Source organism: Camelus ferus, chromosome 4 (assembly GCF_009834535.1).
Source record: "Camelus ferus isolate YT-003-E chromosome 4, BCGSAC_Cfer_1.0, whole genome shotgun sequence".
Classification (NCBI taxonomy): Eukaryota; Metazoa; Chordata; class Mammalia; order Artiodactyla; family Camelidae; genus Camelus; species Camelus ferus.
Genome location: NC_045699.1, coordinates 63,341,129 through 63,354,384, shown reverse-complemented (window position 1 = coordinate 63,354,384; position 13,256 = coordinate 63,341,129). Strand labels below are relative to the sequence as shown.

The following is a 13,256-nucleotide window of genomic DNA, read 5'->3' as shown; positions in this document are numbered from 1 at the left end:
TGAAAAATGGGCGAAAGATCTGAAAAGACATTTTTTCAAAGAAGACATGCAGATGGCCAACAGGCACACGAGAAGATGCTCCACATGGCTAATCATCAGAGAAATGCAAATCAAACCATGGTGAGATGTCGCCTCACACCTGTCAGAATGGCTATTATCAAAACAACAACAACAACAACAACAAATAACAAGGGTTGGTGAGGTTGTAGAGAAAAGGGAACCCTCGTGCACTGTTGGTGCGAATGTAAATTGGTGCAGCCACTGTGGAAAACAGTATGGTGACAGATCATAACTAGACTTATTGTAGTGATCATTTTGAAATGTATAGAAATATCGAATCACTATGTTGTGTACCTAGTGTTGTAGATCATTTATACTTCAAAAACAAACAAACTCATAGGAAAAGAGATTAGATTTGTGGCTACCAGAGGGGGTGGGGTGGGGGGGTGGGGTGAGGATGGTAAATTGAATGAAGACAGTCAAAGTGTACAAACTTCCAGTTATAAGATCAGTGAGTTAGGGAAGTAATGTACAACATGATAAGTATAATTAAGCTGATGTATGTTATATATGAAAGTTGTTAAGAGAGTAAATCCTGAGAACTCTCATCGCAAGGAAAAAAATATTCTATTTCTTTAATTTTGTATCTGTGAGATGATGGATGTTCGTGAACTTATGGTGGCAATCATTTTGTTGCAGAAAAACGTGTTACAGCTCGGTGTTACAGCTCAGTTGTGACAGCAACCTGGATCCAGGCAAGAGACCAAGCAACACTTGGAGAGTTGGAGAACTCAGGTTTATTACAGCAGTGAGCCCAGAGGAATTAACATTTCAAGCTCTGGACCACAACTGTACGTTTACACAGGCCTTTTATAGGCTGCCAGTTTTACACTTTGCAACATCATATGCAAATAAAGTACAACAGAAGTTGACCAACCAGGAACAAGTTTTGTAGAAATAGACCAATCAGGAGTGAACTCCATGCAAATGAAGTACTACAAATGGACCAATCAGAAGTTAGGGAAGTGGACCAATCAGAAGTGAGAGTAATAACCAACCAGGAGTGAAGGAAAGTGAGCTCAGGGAACCAATAGAATTCTAGGTGTAAGTTAGCCGCTTTAGAGGCAAAAAGTGAGATAGAGCCTCTGGGCCAGGGAGCTGGAGGGTGCTGGGAGGAGAGCCAGTGGCCCTGCCTAGGGGTCCTGCTGGTCTTAGGGGGCTTCCCACCTCAATTTCATGATGTATGTAACTCCAATTATCATGCCATACACAAATTTATAGAGTGCTGTATGTCAATTATATCTCAATAAAAATATAAGGGAAAAAGTCTGGGAAAAAAGGGGGGAACAGAATATTCAAACTGTGGGGCAGTTACAAAAGGTGCAACAGGTGTGTAATGGGACTCCCAGAAGGAGAAGAAAGAGGGAAAGGTGAAGAAATTTTGGACATTCTATTGGCTGAGAATTTGCCAAAGTTCATGACAGACCCCAAAGCACAGATCTGGAAAGCTCAGGGAACAACCAGCAGATAAATTCCCCCAAAATGGACACCTGAGCATATCCTCAAACTGCAGAATATCAGAGACAAAGGGAAAATCTTTAAAGAAGCCAGAAACAAAAACACCTTCCCTGAAGAGGAGCAGGGTAAGAATGACACTCGACTTCTTACCAGAAACGAGTTAAGTGCAAAGAGAGTGAAGTCAAAGAGTTAAAATGTTAAAGAAAAAAAGACCACCAGCCTAGAGTTCTGTGTGTAGCAAACTTATCCTTGCAAAGTAAAGGAGAAACAAAGACTCTCTCAGACAAACAAAAACAGAGGGAGTTTGCAGTCAGCAGACCTGCCTTGCAAGAAATGCTGAAAGAAATTCTACGGAGAGAAGGGAAGTGAGGCGGGTGGGAAACTCAAATCTACATAAAGAAAAGAAGTATGTCAGGGCTGTGTGTGACTCTTTTATGTGGTCAGTCAGGTGTGGCCACAAGGGGAGACACGGGAGAGGCTCAGGGAAACAGTTTATTACAGTCACATGTCCTAGAGCCGGGAAGCATGCACCCCAGGCAGGGCCACAAGCGAGTGACACCAGGGTGGGTAGGAGGCAGAATTCAAGACAGATGGCTACACTGGAATTTGACACAATATTGTATAATGATTATAAATCAATAAAAAATGTTTAAAAAAAAAAAAAAAAAGACAGGGGAGCACTGAGGCCACAGCTTTCACTGGGATTTCCACAGGAAAGTCACGTCAGGGCAGAGCAAAGGTGTAAGATGGGCTAGTTTGAATAATTTGGGGCTAGGGTAGTTGGGCTATTGGGGGAGTCTCTGGTTGCCTGGAACCTGGTCCTGGGATGATTAAGGCAGAGGAAGAGACCATCTCTGAGGGTGTGGGAGCCAGTTAGAAGGGTGAGGGCCCTGGATTGCTTAGTTTACATTTGAAAGGCAGGCTCTTGGCTGGGCTGTCTATGTTATCTCTGAGAATTGACTAGGCAGGGGCAACCTCTCTCCAGCCAGAAAGGTTTTTTCAGATGAGACAGACAGACAGACAGACAGACAGACACACACACGCGAATACTACTTAGCCATGAAAAATAATGAAAATTTGCCATTTGTAACAATGTGGATGAACTTGGAGGGTGTTATGCTTGGTGAAATAATTCAGACAGAGAAAGATAAATAACTGTATGTTATCACTTATATGAGGAATCTAAAAAATAAAGCAAACTAGTGAATATAACAAAAAAGAAACAGACTCACAGATATAGAGAACGGTGGCTACCAGTGGGGAGAGGGAAGGGTGGAGAGGCAAGACAGGGGTAGGGAATTAAGAGATACCAACTACTATATATAAAATAAATAAGCTACAAGGATATACTGTACAGCACAGGGAATCTAGACAATATTTTATAATAACTATAAATGGAGTATAATCTGTAAAAATTGGGATCACTATGTTGTACACCTGAAACATATAATATTGTAAATCAACTATACCTCAATTAAAAAACTTAAAAATTTAAAAACATGACATAAAATTTTTAAAAAATACATATATATATACACAGAGAGACAAAAACAATAAAGGATAAATGAGGGTAAAACAAAATCTTTGGTTGTTCTTATTCTTAATTGATCTAATAGATAACTGTTCAAAGTAATAATAGCAAAAACGTACTGGGTAATTGTAGCAGATGGCTAAGGGGAAGGAATGACAGCAATGTTACCAGGGACAGGAGGGAGGGACAGGGAATACAATGTTATAAGGTAACGTCACTACCTGTGAGTGTTATTTGAACGTGGACTTAGATGAGTTGTAAATGTATATTGCACACTCTAAGCGAACCACTAAAGAAAAATTTTACAATAGCATAATTGAGATACTAAGAGAGGGGAGACAATGGAACCATATTATATGCTCAATTAAAACCACAGAAGATAAAGAGAAGATTTGGGGGGAAGATATAGCTCAAGTGGCAGGGTGCATGCTTAGTATGCACAAGGTGCTGGTTCAATCTTCAATACCTCCTCTAAAAATAAATGAATAAGTAAATAAACCTAATTACCTCCTTTCCCCACCCCCCAAAAAATTTTAAAAATTAGATTCAAACATATATACAAAGAAATTTAAAGGAGGAAATAGAAATGTCCTAGAACGTATAATCCCATCTTCCAATCAATGTTGAAATCACGTTTGAAAAATACAGTTAGAAAATGCAAATGGTACAGCCACACCTTGAAAACGGAGACTCTCTTTCCAACATCTCTCTCCCATTGTTGGTTTCTTGTGGTTCTTCCAAGGAAAAAAAGCTCTCTGCACATAAATATTACTTTCTGATGAACGCTTTTTCTTGTTTATGGTTTTTCACCACAGCAAATGCTGCCAAGAACGTTTTTTTTATTTTTGTCTTTTAAAAATATTTTCTTTTGAAATAAGTTTAGACCTACAGAAAAGTTATGAAAAATAATACGCTCTTCCTCCAGCTTCCCCTAAGGCTGACATCTTACATAATCCCAGCACAGTTACCAAGATCAGGAAATGAACATCACACAAACAAGAGAATCTACAGTTTCCCCATTCATGTCCTTTTTCTAGTAGGATCCAGTCCAGGATCCCACATTGTATTTAGTTGTCATGTCACCTCAGGTACCTCCAATCTGTGACAATTTCTCAGTCCTCGTCTTTCGTGACCTTGACAGCTTTGGAAAGTTTCAGCCAGTTATTTTGTAGCATGTACCTCATTTTGCATTTTCTCATGATTAAATGATGCTGTGCATTTTGGGCAAGAATACCACGGGAGTGATACTGTCTCCCCAGTACTACATATCAGAAGCGTCGTGATGTCCATATGACTTGGCATGATGCAAACTCTGCTCACTTGGGTCAGGACGGCATCAGCCATATTTCTCCCCCCATAAAATGACTATTTATCCTTTGTAATTAATAAGTGTCTTATAGGGAGATACCTTGTGATGATGCAAATATCCTGTTTCTCATCACACGCTGGCCCACTGATTTTAGCATCTGTCAAAGATTCTTGCCTGCCTCAGTGAATACTGTGGTGTTTGCCCAATGGTTATTTTCTATTTCTGTTATTCCTTTTATGTTTGTTCATTGGACATTTACTGTAGGAAAAAGCCTCCCCATTTCCCTCATCTATTTAGTCACTGAGCACCAAAACTTGAGTAATTGTTTTATTCCATGAGTTACAATCTATTAACATCATTATTTATTTTGTTGCTCAAGTTGTCTTAAACTTTGAGTCCTTCTTTGCTTTCTGACACCACAAAATGTTCCAGGCTTATCTTGTATCTTCCCTTCCTTAACCCTGGAATCAACAATTTCTCCCAGGAGACCTGCTTCCTTTTATTGGAGAATAGCCTTTAGAAATGAAAATCTGGTCACCCAGTGCCCTCATTGCTATTGGGGTGTGCTGTGGTCTCAATGTTCAAGCCTCACCAGAATTCACATATTGGAATCCGACCCTCCAAGGTGATGGCATTAGGAGGGGCCTTTGGGAGGTGATGAGGTCCTGGAGCCCTCATGGAGGGGGTTAGAGCCCTTAGAAAAGAGACCCCAGAGAGCTCCCGGCCCCTTCCATCATGTGAGGACACAGTGACAGGCTCTGTCTGTGAACCAGGAAGTGGGTCCTCACCGGACATCAGATCTGCTGGCACTTAGATCTTCGAATTCCCAGCCCTCAGATCTGTGAGGAATAAATTCCTGTTGTTTATATGGCATGCAGTCTGATGTTTTGTTATGACAGCCCAAATGGACTAAGACAGAGTGTCATCGATTCTAGGCCCTCTCAGCAGGCAGAGCTAGCAAATATTTTATGTATGTATATTTTATGCTTACACATGCATACACACATTTATATTTACATCTGTATCCTTCTAGATAGATAGAGAGGATGGCTGTCTAGGTTTCTCTCTCACACACACTCTCTCTATATAAATGGATGGATGGATGGCCACTCTCTCTATATGGATGGATGGATGGATGGATGGATGGATGGATGGATACATAGCCACCCTCTCTATAAATGGATGGATGGATAGCCACCCTCTCTCTCTCTATAAATGAATGAATGAATGAATGAATGAATGAATGAATGGCCAAGAGTTCATACTGATAACTCTGATTCTACTCCAGCACCACAGAATTCATTCTAGCCTTCCTCCTTTACTTATTTCCAACTCCTTTCTCCAACAGTGTGAAATCTGACTCCCCAATCCATTTACTTAATTGCTCAGTCCTAGGATACACATTAAGCAGTTTCAGAATTGCTAACCCAGACTTCGGTGAAAACAGTTACTAGCTGGAACACAAATTCGTGTACAGTCCTTTTTGTTTTTAGCCTTCCAGCCTTTCTGTCTATATCCAGTCAAAATAACTGTTTCCCAAAGTTGCCTAAGTTAGTGCTTTTCTTCCCTGTTGCCTTCAGTGTGGTGACGCTATTCATTTGTCATACTTTTGGGTTCATTTGTTACTATTTGTGTAACTTTGGAGGTTCCCCTGATGTCCGGGTTGCTTCTATTTATTTAGTTAGCTTTGGGGTGTGTGAAGCCTTGCCAGGGTCCTCTGAGTCAGAGCTGGCCAAAAGTCAGAGAAATGCCACTGGTCCTTCTCTCCTCCACCCCTGTTTCCGTTTCCCCTTCTTTCAACCTCATTTGCACCTACCCTCTGTAAACGGCCCATCCCATTAGCTTCTGGTTTGCCCTCAATATTTATCTTGAAAACATTTTGCAAAAGTTTCTAGAAGATAAATTCCAAGCCTGAGATTTCTGGTGTGTGCTACATGTTCCTTGACTTGTACAAATTGCTTCCACATAGCAGAGTAGGTGCTCAGTGAGAACAGTTAAGGAATAAATTTTTGGCTCGACACTAACTCATTGTCTGATTTGCGGAGTCTCTTTGTGTCTCTGGACTTCAGTTTTCTGACTTCATAGGCAAGGGAAGCCTCTTCCAGCCCTGATTACAGCATGCTGGGACGAAGGCAGCGAAGTGGACAGGCACACCTCGTTCTATTGCGCTTTGCAGATACTGTAATTTTTTTTTTTTTTTGAGTGTTTGTGGCAACCCAGCATTGAGCAAGTCTGTCAGCGCCATTTTTCCAACGGCATTTGCTCATTTCATGTCTCTGTGTCACATTTTGCTAATTCTCTCAACATTTCAAGTCTTTTCCTGATCTTTATAATATTTGTTACTGTGACCTCTGAGCAGCGATCTTTGATGTAACTACCAGGACTCGCTGAAGGCTCAGAGGATGGTTAGCTTTTTTTTTTTTTTAGCAAGAAAGTATTTAATTAAGGTATACATTTTTTTTTAGACAGTGCTATTGCACACTTCATAGACTACAGTATAGTATAAACATAACTTTTATATTACAGGGAAACCAAAACATTAATGTGACTCACTCTTTTGCGGTGGGTCTAGAACTGAACCTGATCTCCAAGGTCTGCCTGTGTGTTTGGTCTTTTCCCTCCACATCTTTCATGATTCCTTCCACTTCTTGCCACCTACCTCTCCCTCTCCATCCCAGCTCCATAAACAGTAACAAAAAAACAGTAACAACCTCAGTAATGATGGCTGCAACTGTTTACTGAACACTTGCCTTGTGCACTAATCTCATTTAATTCCTCACAAAAACCACCTGTGTAGGAACTCATTTTTTTCCCCTATTTTATGGACAAGGAATTCAAAGCCAGGGGAGGTTCAGGAACTTGCCCAAAGCTGCATCGTTCTAAACTGGGGGACAAGACTCGAGCTTTTGTCTGTCTTCCATCTGAGTCCACGTGGTCATGTTCTTGGCAGAACTTTCTCCCTGTCCCCGTGGCACATTCCTGTACGTGTGGTTCTTGACAGATAGTTGACTAAGTCTCCCATGCCTAGCGTTTCCCATTCCTGGTGAATATAAATAGCTGTTCTAAGCACAGATAAGTCAAAGCCTTTCTCCCTCAGAAGCTCTGGACTGTGTTCTGTGACTTTCCACACAGGGTCTGCAGGATGCCAGGCAGCCTGAACTTATGTAAGCATGCAACTGCTCTTTTCTTGCAACATTTGCCAGTACCTCACATGTTAATTCTTTGGGCCACACCTTAACTAATGTCACCTTTGGCTTTTCAGAGACAATATGACCCAAGACGGTCTTTCTTCTCGGGGGCAAGGAGGCTTGTGGCCTGGAAACTATCCACGGGCCAAAATGGTGACTCTGACAGTGAGGACTTCAGGCCCTGGCAGAGCTGTCATGGGAGGAGGTAAGGGCAGCAGGACCTACCCGACCCGCTGTGTGTCAAACTCAGTCCACGCGGCTTCTTGTGGCTGCACTGAGAGGCAAGATGACCTTCCTGCCTCTTTTCCACAGGGTGAGGGAGTCTGGCCTTGGCTGCTTTTCCTTTGGCTCCAGAGCCAGGTGCTAAATAAGGTTTCACTTGTGCCTACTCTTAGAAAATGTCCCCTGCGAGGCAGTACAGGAAACATACAAAGGTCCCAGAGATAAGGAGGCTCTCTCAGAATACTCTCTTTTTGATGATAAATGCTGCTCAGGGCTGCTGCCTCACACAACTCCAGGAGGCTCTGTTCATACAGAGAGCACGTGGAGTACAAAGAATGATGCTCTGCTGGAGTCCACGCTGGGACAGTCCCCTGAAATCATGCAGTGCAGTGGTCCTGAGGCTGCCTACTTCCATTTCCTGAGCCAAAAATTAAGGCTTCATTCCAGTTAAAAATAAGAAAAAGGGAAAATTTTAAGAAATGCTGTGCCTCTTAAAGTACTTGCCATTCCAGCATTTTAATCAAGAGCTTAGTGAAAATGATTACCTCAAAAAATTATCTTTAAAAATGAGGAAGAAATGTTCCCATCAGGTATTTGCAGGAAATTCCAGGTTAAGTAAAAGACAACCGATTCCTTTGCTACAGGACTTATCAGAGCCTTTAATATACTGAAGACTGTCAATCCAAGATGCAGCGATGGGCCGTGGCATTTCTCAAGCTTATTTCATGATAGAATTTCCTTTTTTGAAACTAGATGTTTCAGGAAACACACTGGGGAAACTCTGGCACAAGAGTGAGTCTTCCCAAAAAAGTCAACTTTCTTCAAGAACATATAGAACACATCATTGTCCCCCTCCTGTCCCTCTCAGCTTGAATCACTGTTCCATCCCTGAGACCACTGAGACCCTAGGACAGCCCAGTCCACCAGCCCACAGACTCAGGAATGAATTGTGGTTTATTGAATCTGTTGAATTCTAGATTGTGTGGTTGCTGACCTGGTACAGCCTGTGTGGCTGAGATGCCTCAGTTTCCCCAACTAGGGCTGTAGCTCCCAGCCTGAATGGGACTATTGGGAAATTGCTATAAAGGGTATGACTCCCTGGAATTCTGTTCTGAGCTGGGCTCTGTCTCGCCCCCTCACCCCAGCCTCTCCCCTATGACCTTCTCCCCTTTTTGCTCAAGCTTTGGCATTAAACAGAAGTAGGTTCTCATTTTGACTCTGCCACTCCCCGGCCATGTGAACCTGGATGTTATAAGGCTCCCTTTGGGGTTAATTATGCCTGAGTTATAAGACTTATACTAGATAAAGTATGTAATGAGCTGAAGCCAGTGCTATCTCAATAAGCCCTCGGTGATTGTGTGATCCCAGCTGTGCTGCTTCCTGGCTGTGTGTCCTTGTGCAATGCACTCCTTGACCCTGAACTTCAGTTTTCTTATTCTTAAGGTAAGAATAATCATGCGTATTTCAGCAAGTCACTAGGAAACTGAACAAGAGAAAGCATGCAGGTGCTCTTTGGAAGCTACGCAGTTTTCTGTAGCTACAGTAACCATGGTAACAACAATGCATTAGTGAAATGTAAAGTTGCTCCACCAACCAACGGGAACCCATTCTAAATCCCTCAGGAATTCTGTGTACTTGGCAGCAGTTCTACGGATTGACAACCATTCATCCCACAGATATTTTTGGACTGCCAACTCTAGGCCAGGTTTCAAGCTCACGCATTGTCACAATAAGGATGATTGTGACAGCTGATCTACATTCTATTTCTGTTGATTCCCCAAAACAGCCCCTACCTGGCAAGTATTATAACCCCCATTTCACAGACAGGGAAACTGAGGCTCAGAGACGTAAAGCAGTTTGGCCAAGCAGTGCTTCTAAGTGCTGGAGCTGGGACACAAGCCCTGGCTGGCCTGACTCCAGGGTCCATGTTCTTCCAACCACAGAAAATCTATGGGGTCTGGGAGCCACGGTTGCCAAGAACGTTGCTATGGCTTCTGGAAGGCAAGGAACCATGAACCCAAGAGGTGATGATTTTCCATTCTTAGCTTCTCTGTGCAGAACTCTGGTTGGCTCCTCAAACATCTTTTCTGCAGTTCTTCATCTCCAATGTGGGAGAAATGGGCTGTCTGCAAGACAAATAGACTTTGTGCACATTTGAACCTCTGGTTGTCTTGGCAAGGCTGTTCACAATCCCCCCTTTCCCCACCCTCAAGAGCTTCCTTTAATAAGTCATTTTGAGCCTTCACAGAATGCAGGCAGCTCATTTCCTTCCACTCCTGCTCTGCTTCCCCGTCCCTGCCCCCTCTGTGTCCTGGCTCCAGAGTCCCAGGACACGTGTTTTGGAGCTGAGCCCTGCCCCAAGGCCTCCTTCTTGCCTGGGGCTGGTTAGCTCACTGGAGAGTCAGGTCTCTGAGTTTCCTGATGCCACGGGATGCTAAGGACCACACCTGGAGCAGCAGTGGGCGGAGGGAAGCGTGCTCGTCTTGGGCCGGTGGACGTACCTGTCCCTGATACCCCCAGGTGTCATGAGGGACCAGTAGCCTCTTCTTGTAAGTTCTGGTGACAAATATAGACTCTTCCACCCTCTCTGGCAGCAAATCCTATCCCATGTCCCTTCTTCAAATTCAGTTACAACTTCACAACTGTTCATGTGCCCAATGCACAATGAGGCCAAAAAATGCTGAAATGTCTGAGTTTGGAGCAGAGAAAGGTTTATTGCTGGGCTGAGCAGGGAAAACCCATGGCTCATGCCCCTCAAACCCCAAACTTTCTGAAGGGTTTCAGCTGAGTGTTTTGTTTTTTCTTTATTTTCATTATTGGTGGGGGGAGGTAATTAGGTAATGGGGATTGAACCCAGGACCTCCTGCATTTTAAGCATACACTCTACGACTTGAGCTACACCCTCCCCACTCCAGCTGAGTGTTTTTAAAGGCCAGCTGAGGAAGGGGTACCAGAGTCTGTGACCAGCTGCGCACAATTCTGATTGATTGATGATGAAAATGAGAGTTCTCACCAATACAGAACGCATCTGCAATCACATCTACGATGGCCGCCTAGTTTTACCTTGGATATCTGAACCACAGCTACTCCGTTTAGACTTTCAAATGCATTCCCCTCTTCCAGACCGAAGCAGATATACAGTGTGTGTCCAAAAGGCCACAAAACAGGCCACTTTTGGTCAGTAAAGTTTAAGTCAAACTACGCATAAGCCAGAATGATGTCCCCCTACCTCAATACGTGGCAGATTTTCCCATCATTTCCCTTCTGATTATAAATTTTTCAATAGATGATCAAAATATCTGTCCCTTAATACTAGGGGGTGATGGCTCCTGTCCCAGGTTCAGGTCATGTGCCTCGGTGCTAGGCTGGCTTCATAGTTGCCTAATTAAACTAATCAGATACTGTGAACAGGCTCAGAGGTACGTTAACAGGGAAACAATTTATAGGCCATACATTTTATCACTTCCACCCAGTTGTTACACAAGCACTGATAGGGAGACAAACATTTGGTAAACAGTTCAATTTAAAAAGTAGATCAAAATCCAGGAATATTTCAGACAAAACCAAAAAAATTGCAACCATTTTCATCAGTTCACTCAATCCTGTGCAATCCATCCCTCTTACTAACAGTTCCATGAACTTGGAGTTTTCTTTAGACTTCTTAATATCCAACAGCTAAGCAATCCAATTTAAAAGAAACCTGTATTTGTCAGAGCCCCAAATCTTCTCGAAGATGAAGCAGTCCCACAAAGCATGCGCTCAACTGTCTTATGAGTAAGAAAACCCCCTAAAAGGCAAGTAAAAGATCCAATCACAATAATTTTGACAAAGACGCTTAATCAACACACAACATTCCAACAACCAGAACGATGACTCACGGCATCATACCAGGACAGACCCAAACTCCAGAAATGCCACACGATTTCTAGAATGTCCGCATCAACAGCGTTCACCCGACCACACGAGCCAAGGAGGCTCATCAGTATTTGACAGTGCCTCCCGTGCAATTCAACATACCAGCCCACCCTAGTTAGTTTAAACATCTTTCTCTGAGGTGCCCCAGGGGCCCTCCAAAAGCACCCCCGAGTCAGCTGAAGCCATAAGAACTTTAAATAGAATTCGATAGAAGTTTGTCAAAAATACCAAGAAGTTTCCTGCAGTCTGTCATCCGAAGCATTCTAAGCAAACTTGTTCTCTTAACAGAGAGGAACCAAATCCAGTTCTGCACCAGCCTACTTTTATTTTTTTATGTATTAGTTTCTTTTTCGTTTTTTTAAATTTTACCTATTATTGTATAATTTTTTTTCATTTTGGCCTGGGGGAGGGTGGTAACTGGGCTTATTTTTAGAGGAGGTACTGGGAGTTGAACCCAGGGACCTTGTGCACGCTAAGCGTGCGCTCTACCACTTGAGCTGTACCCTCCCCCACCAGCCTACTTTTATCAACAAAATCCATTTACCTAATTAAGTTTAATCTCAGCCCAACTATGCATAGAACTCCTTCTTTAGGGTTCTGTCTCTACAAACTTCTCACAACTTTCTGTATCCATATTAGTTTGTCTATTTTTTTCTCGTCTAAAAACAAACAGCTTTAGGAAAAAAAAACTTTTTTTCTCAACAAAGTGCAATTCCAGTCATCATACCTTCTTTTACTCAAAACATATGTCCTACTTTCCTACTGGATACAGCCCCCCTGAATTTTCAGGGATCCCCCCCCATTTCCAAATATCTACTCTTCAGTTTAAAGAAAGAACAGTAATAGATAAAAGTATATATGTGTATATATATATATATATATATAAAATGTCTCATTTGCTCACATTCACATGCCTTACTTTCAGCAAAACCAGGACAAGAACAGGATTTGGATCCAGATACTGACACACATACACAAGATGGAAGCTGAAGCAATCACAGAAGGCCAACTTTGATGTAACAGTAGACCCATTAGGGGCCATTCTTCTCCAGATCTTAGCGAGTTCTGAGCCCACACAGTGTTACAATAATAAAAAAAAAAAAAATTATCATTTTCTTTCATTTATGGGAGCATAGCTGAAGATCTCCCAGTTTTGTAAAATATACCCTAGAAGGGACTGTAAGGCGGACCAGGGCCTTGCTCATCCATGCTTACTCACCACGGACGTTCTCAAATAGCAAGAAAACAATAATTCAAAACAGTCTTTCAAGGTCCCAGTTCCCAAGCCCCCAAAAGGGAGATTCCCAACCCGTCAGTCCGAAAGGGGAAAACTCCAGCCCACACCCAGTCAGAGATGAAGCGGAACGAATCCCCAGGGCTCGAAAGGGAAAATTCCCAGCCAAACGGCTGCCCCAGGCGAAGCCAAGGCAATGGGGAAGGATGCTCTGGTGTCGTCTCATGTAGGCTCCATTCCCCACCAAAGACGTCTCAGCCAACCGGTGCAAGTACTGATACACAACACACACACATGCAAACAACAAACTTGGTCCCACAAACAAAAGATCAGACAAGG

The 13,256-nt window shown here is 42.8% G+C and overlaps 1 long non-coding RNA gene across 1 annotated transcript; it reads left to right on the top strand.

Moving 5' to 3' along the window:
- The first annotated feature begins 7,212 nt into the window (after window positions 1–7,212).
- LOC116663249 lies at window positions 7,213–12,978 on the top strand. The gene is made up of 3 exons (XR_004319460.1): window positions 7,213–7,522; window positions 7,621–7,751; window positions 12,609–12,978. It is a non-coding gene; the product is annotated as an uncharacterized LOC116663249 (long non-coding RNA).
- The last annotated feature ends 278 nt before the right edge of the window (window positions 12,979–13,256 follow it).